Genomic DNA, 16,511 nt, shown 5'->3' on the forward strand with positions numbered 1-16,511 from the left:
TCTGACCAAGCATTAACTCTGCCATCGCACATAATGTATCCAAGTGTGAAATTTGTAATCAGTGCAGGAAGCCAAATATAATTCCAGTGAGTTAATAACAGATAATGGTTCATTATTCATAAGTGGCTTATTTCAGCATTTCTTTTCTATATAACCATTCAAGTCCACCACATCAAGATCTTGTTATGCCCTATCAAATGGATTGTCAACATGTATTGTCTAGAACTTAATATGAACAAACCCTGGCAGAGAAAGGGATCCTTAGTTAGCATGTTAAAATAACCCAGCCCCCCCCCCTTCACAATGCTTTGTTATGCTCAGCATTTCAGACACTAATGGGCAAAAGGGCCCAGATCCATGAAGGTCTTTAGGCTACTAACTTCCATTGAAATCAACAGAAGTTAGGAGCTAGATACCTTTGTGGATCTGGGCCAAGGACAAAAGCTTTAGTATTAACTTCTAACAAGCTTCTTGAGCAGGAGACAACTACCTGTGATAGTTACCAAAGAGCTATATGCCAGGAAACTAGAACTGAAGAGATTGTATAATAAGAATGTGGGCCAGATTACTACTAAACCATCTACATCAGGATCATGCATCATAAGCACCCTACAGCAGGAACAGAGACAGCTAACCAAAATGAAGCAGGGCAGTAGCTCATTTCCTTGAGCATACCCATGATGTTACTGACCATGCTCCTGTACTGGCAGAAGGAACCCAATGACACACAGCCAGGTGCCAGCTCCATCTCTGCAGCTGAACAGGTCACTGCAGAAGGAACTGTCTTGAGAACAAGAAGTGGTTGTGTGATCAAAAAGCCATTGAGAATCAGAGGTGTCCAACCATTTCTGCATGTTATTAACTCATTGCATTGGTTTCTACTGGGTTTTTCTGTATGCTATGTTTTACTTGCATTTGAGTTTTTTTAAATGGGGACGATCTAACAGTAACCACTGGAGTCCTAATTAGTATTATTTATAATTGTATAGGAGCTCCAGTCACAGACCAGGACCCCCTTGTGCTACGGGCTGTACAAACGCAGAACAAAAAGATGGTCCCAGCCTCAAAGAGTTTGCAATCTAAAGTATAAGACAAGAGAGAACAGATGGTTAGAGATAGATGTGGGAGTACAGGTGTAGCTCTTGGGCAATGCCAGGATGATGGTGCTGAGGAAGATGATGATGATGATGAAGATAATGACTAACATTTGAACATCATGACAGGCTGTGATCTCACCACACCAGCAGCCTAAATGTTGACAAGGTTTTTGTAGGCATTTGTGATGGGGTATATAAACCTCGTGTTGCTCTCCATAGGTTAACAGGAGCCTGACCCAAAGGCTGGCAGGGAAAGCAGGGGCAGAAGTAGTCTTGGCACATCAGTTGGCAGCCCCAAGGGGGTTTCTGAGATCCAAACCATCACAGGCGGGGTGTCAGACATTAATGGAGATCAGACCAGTTGGGGAGGAGCTGGATGTTCATAAAGGAAAGATCACAGGGTGGTGGGAGGAAGACCAGGGAGGAGAATAAGGTGAAAGGTATTTGGGAGTTTCCTCTCTTGCGCTAAAGGCTGAGAGCAGCTGAGGAGATCTGGAGCCAGAAGTGGAGGGTCCTGAGCCAGGAGGAAGCCTGGGGCAAGAGGCAGGAGGGAGTTGGAGGCAGTGATGCACAGAAAGATAGTGCTGGTAAAGTCTAAGGGGCGTTTGGACTGGAGTTTGAGACCTGCAAGGAGACACCTGGAAGACACAGGATTGGAGCAAGCTCCTGTGGCTGAACCTTACAAAGCTCCTGAGGGGAGAAGCCCTGGGAGGTGTCAGTCATTACAAACAGCCCAGGAAGGGCTGGGGGGAAAGCCTGAAGAAAGGCTAAAGGTAGAAAGGAATCCAAGGAGGCAGCAGTAAGGGGTCTGACAGAGCAGACCTTGGCTGCTCATCCCAGGAGAGGCTGAGGAAACTGGGCTTTTTAAGTCTGCAAAGAGAAGAGTGAGGGATGATTTGATAACAGCCTTCAACTACCTGAATGGGGGTTCCAAAGAGGATACAGCTAGGCTGTTCTCAGTGGTGGCAGATGACAGAACAAGAAGCAATGGTCTCAAGTTGCAGTGTGGGAGGTCTAGGTTGGATATTAGAAAAAACTATTTCACTAGGAGGGTGGTGAAGCACTGGAATGGGTCACCTAGAGAGGTGGTGGAATCTCCATCCTTAGAGGTTTTTAAAGCCTTGTGATGGTGCCCTCCGTAAGGCTTTATGGAAATATGCTTATGAATGTATATATGACATAACTAGAAAATGTTTTATGCCACATATGCCATGTAACATATCTCTGTAAAGGTTATGATCTATAGCAGGGGGTCAGCAACCTTTCAGAAGTGGTGTGCCGAGTCTTCATTTATTCACTCTAATTTAAGGTTTCGCATGCCAGTAATACATGTTAACGTTTTTAGAAGGTCTCTTTCTATAAGTCTATAATATATAACTAACCTATTGTTGTATGTAAAGTAAATAAGGTTTTTAAAATGTTTAAGAAGCTTCATTTAAAATTAAATTAAAATGCAGAGCCCCCCGAACCGGTGGCCAGGACCCGGGCAGTGTGAGTGCCACTGAAAATCAGCTTGTGTGCCGCCTTCGGCACGCGTGCCATAGGTTGTCTACGCCTGATCTATAGAATCTATTAATCCTATTTGTATGCATGTATCATTTTTGTATTCAAAGTTATGAATATTGGCTGTGTACTGGCTTGATTTTCAAGTAGCCTTTGTAAAGCATTTGGTCAGCTTCTTGAGAAAGGAATGTGCAAATTAAGCGCCCAATCAAGAAGCACTTAAGGGACAATGGATCTTGGGAGGCTCCAATCCACATAAGAAGTCTACATGAGGACTTTCAAGGTAGCAGGTAAGCAATGGCTGCTGCCTGTAAAAACCGAGACATGCATGGACATGTGACTTGCCCATGTGACTCCAAAACTCCAACTTGGAGCTGGACTTTGCATAGGAGAGAGGAGGGGGTCTCCACCCACAAGAGAAAGTCTACTTAAACCCCTAGGAGACTCCTCCATTTTGTCTTCAGCTGGCTAAAGAGATAGCCTCTCCACCCCCAAGGATACCTGAAAGAAATTGGAACCAAGGACAGTAACTACAGGGGGTGTGCGTGATTGCTGGACCCAGACTAGAAGGAAACTAGTCTGTAAAAGGAAGCTTACTGGAATTCCTCTAAGGGTGAGGTTTTTATCTGTACTCAGTTTTCTTACTGTATTAGACTCAGACTTGCGTGCTTTATTTTATTTTACTTGGTAATTCACTTTGTTCTGTCTGCTATTACTTGGAACCACTTAAATCCTACTCTCACCATTAAGTGAAAATGAGGATTTTAGGCCCCGATCCTCAACAGTATTTAGGCAGCAGAACTTCAAAAGTGAGGAAAGGCAGAAATTTCTGCATCCAAGGCCATGTTCCAAACTGAAACCATTATTAGATTTTGAACAGATTAAGAAAAAATGGAAGTTCCCATATTCTGAATTTTTACAAGTCGAGCATGTCAAAACGAAAGAGGCTTTAGCATCTTTCAGCAATGGAAACTACCTGGCTGCAAGATATAGGGAGAAAAATTGCTGGAGAGGAGTGGAAAGACAGCTGGAAAGCAGGTACCTTGTGTAACCATGTCTTAGTGGGTCACAACTGAGGATGCCAAATTCAGGACGAACTGCTGAGAAATAGGGCAAACACAACCCAAAACTGGTGGTTATTCTTTTATAAGATATACCAAACCAGCCACAAAAGTAAACTTCTGTTTCACCACACTGGCTAACAAGAAAACATAAAGGCAGTTTCCTCAGGCATTCCAGTTCTTATATCACCACCAAAAACACTGGATTCAGCGATGAGCAGTTCTTTACAACCAGTCTCATCAAACAATAGGTTCTTCTAATCCCAAAGGACCAGCCACACACCCAGGTCAATTTATAACTCAGATCTTACCCAAAAATCACGCTAATGCCAATCCCTTAATATCTAAAATCTAAAGTATCAGAGGGGTAGCCATGTTAGTCTGGATCTGTAAAAAGCAACAGAGAGTCCTGTGGCACCTTTAAGACTAACAGATGTATTGGAGCATAAGCTTTCGTGGGTGAATGCCCACTTCGTCAGATGCATAAAATCTAAAGGTTTATTTATAAGAAGAAAGAAAGGTGAGAGTTAAAATTTGTTAAAGGAATCAATTACATACAGTAATGGCAAAGTTCTGGGTTCAGGCGTGTAGCAGTGATGAAATAAATTGCTGGCTTAAGTCAAGTCTCTGGAGTACATCCACAGCTTGAATGGGTCATTCAGTCCATTGTTCAGAGCTTCAGCGTAGCAAAGTTCCTCCAGAGGTAAGAAGCAGGATTGAAGACAAAATGGAGGTGTTTCCAGGGCCTTGTATAGCTTTTGCCATGTGGAGGGCATCCCATTGTTCTTACTGTGGAAAATTACCTCAACAAGATGGAGTTTGGAGTCACATGGGCAAGTCACATGTTTATGCCCAATTTCCCTTAGTCATTGCAGGAAGCCATTACCTACACTCCAGACAGCATGTTTACATGACAGTCCACTCAGTGTAGATGGGCGACTCCCATGGTCCATTGTCAACCAAGTGTTTCTTGATGAACCACTTAATTTGAACAGTACCTCCAAGATGTACTGGCTAGCTACTTTGTGGGCGTTACCCCAGGAGCAAACATTTGAAATCCAAGTATAGAGCCAATACTTATAACTTCAAATACAAAAATGATATATGCATACAGGTAGCATAATCATAACCAGCAAATTATAATCTTTTCATAGACACCTCACTCGACAACCTTTGTACAATATTTTTTGCAAATATATAACAATGGTTGCATCAATGATCTATATGGTCATATTTTAATCAGATAACGTCACACCTTGGTCTCAATGTGTGCTGTTTTAACAGGAAAATTATTACAAAATACTGCATCAGTGGGATTTTACCTCCGTCAGATTGAAAAAGAGCTATGGGTAAGGCAGAGTTGATTGAAATGGGGATTGATTTGGATGTAAGCTTTTTCAGACAGTGACTGTCTACTTCTCTGTGTTTGTACGGTGCCTAGCACAGGGGAGCCAGTGATGCGGTGTACCAACCCCAAACTAGTACAGCAAGGGTTAACAAGCTCCAGGAGGCCCACTCAGCCCCACCCTGCTACACTTGCATTCACTGGCAGGTGGTGAGAAGGCTTTTAAAAAGGGAAGAAGACAGCTCAGTAGTTGGCTGACCAGGGAGGAGAGCAGTCCTTGTTCCCTGAGGGCAGGGCAGCTGACTCCAGCACCTATCCAGAGACTGCTGACTACCAGATCCTCTCTGGAGGAAGGTAGGCCTGGCATAGGATTATTTTGTTTGTTTTCTCCATAGGATTATTTCCTGGTTTTCCTTCAAAAGACTCTTGGGGTTTTTTGTGCTTCCTGGAACTGGCCTGAGGGGCCTAATGAGACTATTGCAGGCCATGACAAACTTCCTCAGTAAAATTTGTGGACTTTCCCACCCAATTTGAATCTGCCTCATCATTTGCCCTGGGTCCTGAAGAGCACTGCCCAACACACCCTTTTTGGTTGGTTCTTAGGCACTACTGTAATAAACATGATTGATTGTAGGAGAGATAGTGCAACGTGAGGTGACTTCCTAGCAACCCTACAACTGTCATGTGCTAAGACGAAAAGTGTTGGAAACACGTGTGCCAGCAAATTAAAGATGCCACATTTGTCATTTACCTTTACATATATCGGTCTTACTGTTGGGCTTTCCTCTGGAAAATCATTAATATTTGAAATTAATCCCCCCACTTATTAGTTGCAGCCAAACTGCGTCTTGCAAATCATTGGAATTAAAAACAACCCTCCAGTAACATCTTGGTTTAACAGTGTTTGGTAAATGTTTGTGATGGGAAAACTCACTTATCAAAAAAAACATGGAAAGGTATTTTGAATGTGGTTGTTTTTGCTGAATTCACCTCCAGCAGTTACTCTTCAGTAAGTGAGTGAGCAGTTATACTGACTGTGACCGATGTGGTGCTCTGGAAAAATGGAATATTCAAAGACTATTATACTGAGATGTGACGGATGTTTTGGACATGTGGAATATTCCAAGGCTGTTGTACCAACTCTATATAAATGTTACACATATCTTTATGAGCTAGCTTGTGATTGTATTTCTGGTTTAATGAGGGAGCTAAAGGGTTTACTGTAGGAACTAAAGTGACTGGAGTGGTGGTATGAGACTGAATGCACGCCTGTATTCACACTCTATACTCTATTGTAAAAACCTTTGTATAAAATATGTCTTGTGAGCTATCATTTGAAAACAAATAACTCACTGGTCAAGAATATCATGGTGAAATGTGTGTAGTAACATTATATGCAAAGTTATGAACATAAGTGGAAAGTATGACTGAAATGTGTTTACCAGATAAGGGTAAAAGTACTTTGGGCCAGGAAATCTCATTTTTGATACCACTGAAGAAAAACATGTTCAAGTCTAACTCCATTATCTATAGTCTAATGCCCTTGTTTGGTGACTCTTGTTTTTAAAATGGGCTCAGCTCACACACACATTTTGCAGATCACAGGGTGCCTGAATGTAGTAGGGACGCTTTACTACAGTTCTTTTTGCCAAGTTGCAGTGGGGTTTTTTCCTCTTAATCCAGTCAGTTCCTGAAATTTCACTAAGACACAGTATAATTCCCCATTCACAAGAAAATAATGCCATTCCTCCCTTCCTCCACGCAAAATCAATGCAATCTCTAGGCAAATATTTTCAGGGCAAAATAATCTGGCCCTAGTCAATACTGTAGTGTGCGTTCAGTGTATTAGTAACAACCTGTCTGGGTTTGCCTATCATTCTCTTCCTTACCTCCTCGCTGTCCAGTAACAACATAGAATCAGGAAGGATCTAGGCACATCTCTAGGGAGGAATGCTTGCTCACAAGTCTTCAGTAAGGGCCCTTCCTCCCTTGCGCACCTGTACCAGGCCTAATCACAGTGTGACGGGTTTCCCCCCTGAGGTGTAACTGGAACTGGGGTAACGCTGAGCCCTCTGACTCTCCAGCCTGGGCTCCCTCTCACACTGTGCTGGTGTGACAAGCTGCAGACCACTCCCGGTCCGGCACTTCCACCAGTATTCACATAAGCAAGGACACACTCTGCTGCAGTTACATGAATCATAGAATATCAGGGTTGGAAGGGACCTCAGGAGGTCATCTAGTCCAACCCCCTGCTCAAAGCAAGACCAGTTCCCAACTAAATCATCCCAGCCAGGGCTTTGTCAAGAATGCTTCTCCTCAGCCGCCCATGAACTAACAATAGAGAGGTTCCACAGCCTAGGACCCCAGTGCTGTACTGTCCTGCCCTGGTTAAAAGCCTGACCAATATAAATTTCCCTGTCTGCCCCTCCCTCGATGTGGAGAGGACAATGCACCAGCCCCCATTCCTGAGCAGATTTCCCTTTGCACTTCAAATACCACACTGTTTTAGATAAAAATATAAAACAGATTTATTAACTACAGAAAGATAGATTTTAAGTGATTATAAGTAATAGCAAACAGATCAAAGATGGTTTTAAACACAGGGCTGGCCTTACCGTGAGGCGAATTGAGGCGGCCGTCTCAGGTGCCAGACTGTGGGGGGGAACCACTAGTATAGAAAATTGTCTGCTGCTGGTGCATATGTATTCTCTCTGCTGTAGATGCACAGAGATGGTGGAGTGCTGTGCTGGAGGAAGGAGGGCACAAGAGACATAACAGGCAGGCAGGAGAAAAGGTGAGAGGGAATAACAGAAAGCAGCAGGAGCTGCAGGGAGAGAGAGGAGGAGGAGCCTCTTATGTACCTCTCTAGCACCCCTAGGAGCCTGGACTGATTAACACCAGCTTCTCAGGGAGCTTCCTGTTTCCTGCTGCTTCTCTGAACCCACTTGAGGAGAACAGGCAGTCAACTGAAGTAGTAGGAGCCAGTTAGGCCCTTAAGATGCTGATATCTTCCTTCTCTCAGGCCCTGCTACCAGCCTGCTTATTTGTCCCCTTAAATTGAGTGTTGAGAGCCACTATAGCTGGCACAGAATAGCAGTCATGAGTGAAAGAAGAAAACGCCCCTCTGGGGCAGCATTCAGAAAAAGCAAGCAAGCAAAGGAAGCTTTTCTATCTAAGCAGGAAGGAGCTCTCCTGAGATCATAGACACAAATGTTGACGGTGAGCCTTCCGGCCCCAGTGAGGATGTGAGTGGTGACGAGATGCCTGATCTTCTAGTTAGTCAGTGTGCGGGTGACCTGGTAGCTACTGCAGCATCCATATCTCCATCTCAAATGGATGTAACCATGCACATTCCTGAAGAAAAGTGTAGATCAGAGAAGAGTGTGGTGGAGGCGCAAGAAACAGCTGCTGCTGAGTTTAGTTCCTTAAGTCTAGATGATCCAGGACTGTGGACCCACTTGAGCAGTAGCCTGAGGGACTTATAGAATCATAGAATATCAGGGTTGGAAGGGACCTCAGGAGGTCATCTAGTCCAACCTCCGGCTCAAAGCAGGACCAATTCCCAACTAAATCATCCCAGCCAGGGCTTTGTCAAGCCTGACCTTAAAAACTCTAAGGAAGGAGATTCCACCACCTCCCTAGGTAACCCATTCCAGTGCTTCACCAGTGAAAAAGTTTTTCCTAATATCCAACCTAAACCTCCCCCACTGCAACTTGAGACCATTACTCCTTGTTCTGTCATCTGGTACCACTGAGAACAGTCTAGATCCATCCTCTTTGGAACCCCCTTTAAGGTAGTTGAAAGCAGCTATCAAATCCCCCCTCATTCTTCTCTTCTGCAGACTAAACAATACCAGTTCCCTCAGCCTCTCCTCATAAGTCATGTGCTCCAGCCCCCTAATCATTTTTGTTGCCCTCCGCTGGACTCTTTCCAATTTTTCCACATCCTTCTTGTAGTGTGGGGCCCAAAACTGGACACAGTACTCCAGGTGAGGCCTCACCAATGTCGAATAGAGGGGAACGATCACGTCCCTCGATCTGCTGGCAATGCCCTTACTTATACAGCCCAAAATGCCGTTAGCCTTCTTGGCAACAAGGGCACACTGTTGACTCATACCCAGCTTCTCGTCCACTGTAACCCCTAGGTCCTTTTCTGCAGAACTGCTGCCTAGCCACTCGGTCCCTAGTCTGTAACAGTGAATGGGATTCTTCCGTCCTAAGTGCAGGACTCTGCACTTGTCCTTGTTGAACCTCATCAGGTTTCTTTTGGCCCAATCCTCTCATTTGTCTAGGTCCCTCTGTATCCTATCCCTACCCTCCAGCGTATCTACCACTCCTCCCAGTTTAGTGTCATCTGCAAACTTGCTGAGAGTGCAGTGCACACCATCCTCCAGATCATTAATGAAGATATTGAACAAAACCGGCCCCAGGACCGACCCTTGGGGCACTCCGCTTGAAACTGGCTGCCAACTAGACATGGAGCCGTTGATCACTATCTGTTGAGCCCGACAATCTAACCAGCTTTCTATCCACCTTATAGTCCATTCATCCAGCCCATACTTCTTTAACTTGCTGGCAAGAATACTGTGGGAGACCCTATCAAAAGCTTTACTAAAGTCAAGGAATAACACATCCACTGCTTTCCCCTCATCCACAGACCCAGTTATCTCCTCATAGAAGGCAATTAGGTTAGTCAGGCACGACTTCCCCTTGGTGAATCCATGCTGACTGTTCCTGATCACTTTCCTCTCCTCTAAGTGCTTCAGAATTGATTCCTTGAGGACCTGCTCCATGATTTTTCCAGGGACTGAGGTGAGGCTGACTGGCCTGTAGTTCCCCGGATCCTCCTCCTTCCCTTTTTTAAAGATGGGCACTACATTAGCCTTTTTCCAGTCATCCGGGACCTCCCCCGATCGCCATGAGTTTTCAAAGATAATGGCCAATGGCTCTGCAATCACATCCGCCAACTCCTTTAGCACCCTCGGATGCAGCGCATCCGGCCCCATGGACTTGTGCTCATCCAGTTTTTCTAAATAGTCCTGAACCACTTCTTTCTCCACAGAGGGCTGGTCACCTTCTCCCCATACTGTGCTGCCCAGTGCAGCAGTCTGGGAGCTGACCTTGTTTGTGAAGACAGAGGCAAAAAAATCATTGAGTACATTAGCTTTTTCCACATCCTCTGTCACTAGGTTGCCTCCCTCATTCAGTAAGGGGCCCACACTTTCCTTGACTTTCTTCTTGTTGCTAACATACCTGAAGAAACCCTTCTTGTTACTCTTAACATCCCTTGCTAGCTGCAACTCCAAGTGTGATTTGGCCTTCCTGATTTCACTCCTGCATGCCTGAGCAATATTTTTATACTCCCCCCTGGTCATTTGTCCAATCTTCCACTTCTTGTAAGCTTCTTTTTTGCATTTAAGATCAGCAAGGATTTCACTGTTTAGCCAAGCTGGTCACCTGCCATATTTACTATTCTTTCTACACATCGGGATGGTTTTTTCCTGCAACCTCAATAAGGATTCTTTAAAATACAGCCAGCTCTCCTGGACTCCTTTCCCCCTCATGTTATTCTCCCAGGGGATCCTGCCCATCAGTTCCCTGAGGGAGTCAGTCTGCTTTTCTGAAGTCCAGGGTTCGTATTCTGCTGCTCTCCTTTCTTCCTTGTGTCAGGATCCTGAACTCGACCATCTCATGGTCACTGCCTCCCAGGTTCCCATCCACTTTTGCTTCCCCTACTAATTCTTCCCAGTTTGTGAGCAGCAGGTCTAGAAGAGCTCTGCCCCTAGTTGGTTCCTCCAGCACTTGCACCAGGAAATTGTCCCCTACACTTTCCAAAAACTTCCTGGATTGTCTGTGCACCACTGTATTGCTCTCCAAGCAGATATCAGGGTGATTAAAGTCTCCCATGAGAACCAGGGCCTGCGATCTAGTAACTTCTGCTGTACTGCATGGGCCACAGCAAGTGAAAAACGTCATGTTCCCCAAAGACAATGAAAATAGAAGTTTCCATCCAACACATTACTGGCGTGAAATCCCCAATGGTGACAAAGTGGAGAGGCCATGGCTTATGTACTCAAAAACCCAGAATGCTGCATACTGTTTTTGTTGCAAACTCTTCCAGTCTAATGTTCCAGCCACATTGGATTCTACAGGAACAAAGGACTGGAAAAATCTGGCTAGAAATCTGGCATGCCATGAGAAGGCAGCAAATCACCAGAGAGCATTCTATAGGTGGAAAGAGCTTGAGATGAGACTAAGGTTAAAGGCCACCATAGATGACCAGCATCAAGGAAAGATTGCATCAGAGTCTCTTTACTGGCAAAATGTTTGGAGAAGGCTCATTGCCATTGTGAGAATGCTTGCTACCCAAAACCTAGCACTGTGTGGCACTTCAGATCAGCTGTTTGTGCCAAACAATAGAAACTTCCTTAAAATTGTGGAGCTGATGGCTGAGTTTGACGCTGTACTCCAGGAGCATCTAAGAAGAGTCACGACCCAAGAAATGTACACACACCACTACCTTTGAAAAACAATTCAAAATGAGATCAGACAGTTGCAGGCAACAAAAGTCAAAAAGAAGATTGTGGCAGATCTGAAGTCAGCAAGATATTACTCTGTTATTCTGGACTGCACACCTGACAGCAGCCATATGGAACAAATGACTTTAATGGTGCATTTTGTAACAACAACAGAACCTAGTGAAAATGTCCCTGCAATGGTGACTGTGAGAGAGCATTTTCTAGAATTTATTGACATTGATGATACTACAGGAGCTGGTATGACAAATGTGCTTCTTAAAAATCTGGAAGATACGGGAATTGTGATAGCTAACATGAGAGGTCAGGCTACGATAATGGTGCCAACATGAGAGGAAAGAACAGAGGAGTGCAGACATGGATCTGACAGTTAAACCCTCGAGCTTTTTTTGTCCTATGCAGTTCTCAATCATTTAACTTGGTGGGCAGTGATGCAGCATCAGCTTCTAGTGAGGCTACTGAATTTTTTAATGTAATTCAAAACAGCTATGTATTTTTCTCTGCATCAACTCATCGATCGTTTAAAAGAGAACTGGATAAATTCATGGAGGTTAAGTCCGTTAATGGATATTAGCCAGGATGGGTAAGGAAGGGTGTCCCTAGCCTCTGTTTGTCAGAGGGTGGAGATGGATGGCAGGAGAGAGATCACTTGATCATTGCCTGTTGGGTTCACTCCCTCTGGGGCACCTGGCATTGGCCACTGTCAGTAGACAGGATACTGGGCTAGATGGACCTTTGGTCTGACCCAGTACGGCCTTTCTTATGTTCTTATGATGGCAAATTTTGAAGCAACATCTGGGAACATCCTCTCTGACACTGAAACCACTGAGTGCCACAGGATGGGAAAGTCAAGTGGAGGCGATAAAGCCTATAAAACACCAAATTGGGAAGACAGATGATGCCATAGTTGCCATTATGGAGGATAATGCTATGACAGGAACTGTTCATGGGAGAACAGTGGCAGAGGGAAATGGAATCACTAGAAACATAACTTCAAATTTCTGTGTGGCTTAGTGTTGTGGCATGACATACTGTTTGAAATAAATGTTGTAAGCAAGAGATTCCAAGGTGTTGACCTTGATATATCTGGAGCAATGGAACAACTAGACAAAGCAAAGTCATAACTACAGTCTTACCGGTCAGATGAGGGATTTCAAAACATTCTGAAGAGTTCACAGAAGTTGGCAGAGGAACTTCCCACTGAAGCTATTTTCCCACCCATTCAAGAATACAAGCGTCACTGAAGAAGACGACATTTTTATTACAGGGCACGGGATGATCCCATAAGAGACCCCAAACAACAATTCAAAGTTGAATTCTTTAACCAGGTGCTAGATTGTGTCAGTTGAAGAATGTTTCATGCAGCTCAAGGAACACAGCAGTATATTTGAGATGTTGTATGATATTCCAACATATCCTCACTATACTTGAAGAAGCCCTACACCAGCAATGCAGGGCACCAGAGACAGTGTTGACACATGATGACATGCATGATATTGATGCCAGTGATTTAGGTGATGAACTGAAAGCCCTTTCAAGATACATTTCAGCAGGATAAACTCCAAAGGCTGTTCTGGAATATATGTGCACAGAGAAGATGACCACCCTCTTTCCAAATGCTTTTGTTGCTCTGTGCATACTTCTAACACTTCCTCTAACAGTTGCCAGTGGAGAACGCAGCTTCTCCAAGCTGAAGTTAATAAAAATACATCTATGCTCCACAATGATACAGGGGAGGCTGGTCGGCCTTGCAACCATCTCAATAGAGCATGAGCTGGCCCAGACTGTGGACCTTCAGGAAGCAGTTCAAATCTTTGCAACCAAGAAGGCAAGGAAAGCACCACTTTGATTATTCAAATAGATAAAAATGCCAGTGTTTACTATGCAGACAAGAAAAGTTACATTTGCTGTTCAGGAGTTTGAAAGTTAAGTATTACTTAAAATTTTTGAACAAGGCATTTTAAGTTGTTAGTTCTCCTTTATTGGGGTAGGTAGCAGAGCAGTACAATGAGAGGAGTAGAACAGGAAGAAGGCAGAATTGAGACCTTTCAAAGTTTTGGCCCAAGTGAGGGGACATGTGGGAGTCATTTGAGCTCCCTGCCTCAGGTGCCAAAATGTTGTGGGCCGGCCCTGGATGGTTACCTAAGAAATAAACAAAATTGCAATCTAAGACATATATAGTAGATAGGATTTGAATCAAGCAGTGTCTCACCCTATCAGATAGTACAAACAGTCCACCAAGCTTCCATACACAGGCAGGCTTCCTTCTTTCCTGCCTAGCACCCCGCTTTCCCAGTTCAGTCTTTGTTCCAGGTATTGTGTTGTGTGGGGAGTGAGGCCTCTTGGTGATGTCACTTCCCTCTTTTATAGCTTATTCCATATGGTGGGAATCCCTTTGTACCAAGGCAAGTTCCCAGCCCAGTTTGTGGAAAAATACAGGTACCAAAATGGAATTCAGTATCGTGTGATCTAGTCTCAAGCCCTTGCATACTCTGAGTCATGGCAGCCATTATCCATAGGCTGACTGAAGTGTCCACAGGTGAGGATAACTTTTCCATGGCCCATTGTCTTGTTGAGGGGCTATTCATAATGTGCTGGCTAGACTGTATGTAAAGCTTTGTGGGTGTTACCCAGGTGCAAGCACATTTGAAATATAGATATAGTCAATATTCATAACTCCAGATACAAAAAAAAGATACATTCACACAAATAGGATAATCATATTCAGCAAACCATAACTTTTCCATTGATACCTGACATGACATACTTTATATGAAATGCATCATAATTATGCCATAATCATACCATAATTATCACACTATGGTGAATATGGGGTGCAGAGTGTCACACACAGTTCCCTCCAAAGGGGGCAGGGGAATCTGGAGACTGTTATATTAATACTGATGGAATGAATGGGCCCACCAAATCACAGGTGTCACCATGACCCTGGCACCACCCAACACTAAACAGCTCAACATGGTTTGGGGTGTTGAATACAGAGACCTCAGGCTTCTTAGTATCATAGCAACAGCCACCATTTCAACCATCAGCTTTTATTAAAGATACAGAAAGAAAAGGAGAAATAGTTAAAGCATTAGTAATGTAAAGTATTAAAGCTTTCATTTTAACAAAATCCTGTGTTCCCTTTTGCTCTAGAGTTTTTATAGGGTCTCCCCTCACCCTCCCCCCGTTTAAAACCATCTAAAGGTTTGTGAAAGATGATAATAACTGTCCTATGGGGGAGGGGGTAGGCTTGCGTGGCCACCCCTCACTTCCAATCTCCAAGGGTGGCCACGCCTCTTCACTGTCACTCACCTGGAATGACAGTGTGTACAGGGGTAAATTAGATGTCTCTAGGGCTCAAACTCTCAGGCAGGGTAGAGCAGTGAACAGTTCAGGGACCCAGGCCCTTAGGCAGGGCACCAAGCAGTCTAGAACTCCAACCCTCAAGCAGAGTAGAGCAGGTAAGGGCCCAGGAGCCTGGCCTTCAGGCAGGGCTGAGTGCCCCAACACAGTCTAGGGGGCTCTGGCAAAGGGGGAGCGCCCCAACACAGTCTAGGGGGCTCAGGCAAAGGGTGTGCCCAGCAAGCATAGTCTCCTGACCTAAGGAGGGGGAGTACTGCCACCCCAGGGGAGGAGTGGCAGGGGGGACGCAGGCCCACCCTATTCCACCACATCCCAGCCCAGGGCCCTAACAGCAGCAGAGTGGTCCACCACTGGGTCAGTGGGGAATCCACCTGCAACACGCTGACCATGTCTCTGGCGGCACTACAGCCAGACAGTAGTCTGGTTCCTCTTGGCTGCTTCCTATACTCCCCCTCGGGTGTACCTTCCAAGGGTCATCCTCCATCTCCCCAGGATACACTGCGAGCGGCAGTCCAAGCAACTCTTCAGCATCCGGTGTGTCTGGCTGTACAGGTAATTCGGGGCTGTCCTCGGGACAGCAGAATGCTTCTGTGGGCTCCTGCATCCACAGCGGGGACAATGCGTCTGTCTTCCTTGGCAGCAGCTCCCCAACTGAGCTACAGGGCCCACCTCTTATACTTCCTGTTTCTGTCCCACCCCTCTGCTTTCAGCATGGAGTGTGTGGCCTTCCAGATTCTGCCCAATCTCCAAGGGTGGCCACACCTCTACGCTACAGGGGGAAAAGAGAAGAAGTTAGTTGTGATGTTCTGGAGCTGTCACTTGCATTTCACAGGCAGACTTTGCACCTCCAGAACACCCCTTAACTACATCTGTAATGCACCTCCATGGTGTCAGGGATAAGCCGATTCCTCTTTCACACTCAGATCTTAGCCATGTCTCGGTTTTTACCTTGAGAAAATGCAGGGGAATAGTCTCTGCTTCAGAAAGAACTTGGGACAGTTGGTCTGGTCTACAGACATTTGGAGAATGGAGTCACCTCATGCTTGCCTCTAGCTTCCTGGAAGCTGCCAGCAGGGACTCCTGGAGCAGCAGAGTCATGGTTAGTGATACCAATGGACTGGACAAGGAAGCTGGCTCCATTTCATTTGTGTCATCCACTAAAGGGCTTCACAAACCTGGTGTGGATAGAGAGTAAACACCATTCCAGGCTGTCTGAGCCCCGCAGAAGAGTCCCTCTTCCGTCTCCCTGTCATCAGCAGTAACATTTATCCTGCTGCTGGGAGGTCACTCGGCACTTGCTGCTTTCCCATTGGCTTTGACAACATGGAAATCAGCCCTGAAAAATGTAAACTCTCCTAACTCATGCTGGGGGATGCCCAGGAAATCAATAACTTTGGTGGCTTGTGATTAAATTCCAACTCCAGGACCCTCCGTGATGCTCCCAATAACTGCTGTATTGTTTGTCTATTCCATACACATGTATGGTGCTGCACTTACAACCTTGTCAGAACAGCACATTCTCAGTGTGCACCATGATCCAATGAGATCAGCAACACTGACAAGACTCTTACTGCACATGAACCCTGAGGTGACACGAGGAAGG

The sequence above is a fragment of the Emys orbicularis genome, chromosome 9 (genome assembly GCF_028017835.1).
Source record: "Emys orbicularis isolate rEmyOrb1 chromosome 9, rEmyOrb1.hap1, whole genome shotgun sequence".
In the NCBI taxonomy this organism is placed as follows: Eukaryota; Metazoa; Chordata; order Testudines; family Emydidae; genus Emys; species Emys orbicularis.